At 39.9% G+C, this 953-nt stretch overlaps 1 non-coding gene across 1 annotated transcript; it reads left to right on the top strand.

Annotated features, from left to right (window-relative positions):
- The first annotated feature begins 247 nt into the window (after window positions 1–247).
- Window positions 248–354, top strand: LOC126000297 (U6 spliceosomal RNA). Its single transcript, XR_007492648.1, has one exon. It is a non-coding gene; the product is annotated as a U6 spliceosomal RNA (small nuclear RNA).
- The last annotated feature ends 599 nt before the right edge of the window (window positions 355–953 follow it).

Below are 953 nucleotides of genomic sequence, written 5' to 3'. Positions count from 1 at the left end.
ACTCAGGTTCCATCCCCAGTATCCTACATGGTCCCCCCAAGCCCACCAAAAATAGTTCCTAAATGCAGAGCTAGAAGGCAGCCTTAAGTTTTGGCAGGTGTGGCCCTAAAAACAAAATTATAAGAGAAAGAATATGTGATATATATACTCAGTAGACTGTTCACTTTTTTTAAATAATTTCTTTATTTAAGCACAATGGTTACAAACATATTTGTTATTGAGTTTCAGCCATAAAATGCACACTTCGGTGCTCGCTTTGGCAGCACATATACTAAAATTGGAATGATATAGAGAAGATTAGCATGGCCCCTGCACAAGGATGACACGCAAATTCCATATTTTAAAAAAAATGCACACTTCTCTTCACCAATGCAACTTTCCCACCAACATTGTTCCCCCATTTCCTACCCCCTCCCACCCCCTGCCTGTCTTCAAGATAGGCAATGTATTTCTCTATAATTGTCATGTGTACTTATTTTTCTATTTTTTTTTTTTTTGGTTTTTGGGCCACACCTGGCGTTGCTCAGGTGTTACTCCTGGCTGTCTGCTCAGAAATAGCTCCTGGCAGGCACGGAGGACCATATGGGATGCTGGGATTCGAACCAACCACCTTTGGTCCTGGATCGGCTGCTTGCAAGGCAAACGCCACTGTGCTATCTCTCCGGGCCCTTATTTTTCTATTTTCATTTACCACTCTTTGTGATAGGCTTGTTTTCATGGGCTGGTCCTTCCAGTTCTCATCTCTATTGTCTCTGGGTATTATTATTATACTGTCTTTTATTTTTCTTAAATCCCACATATAAATGAGACTATTCTGCACTTATCTCTCTCCCTCTGACTTATTTCTCAACATAATAGTCTCTAAATCCATCCATGTATAAGCAATTTTTACTTCGTTTCTTCTAACAGCTGCATAGTATTCCATTGTATAGATGTACTACAGTTTCGTTAGT

This window comes from Suncus etruscus, chromosome X (assembly GCF_024139225.1).
Source record: "Suncus etruscus isolate mSunEtr1 chromosome X, mSunEtr1.pri.cur, whole genome shotgun sequence".
NCBI classification, from domain to species: Eukaryota; Metazoa; Chordata; class Mammalia; order Eulipotyphla; family Soricidae; genus Suncus; species Suncus etruscus.
Note: the sequence above shows the minus strand (reverse complement) of the source record. Positions and strands in the feature narration are given on the sequence as shown.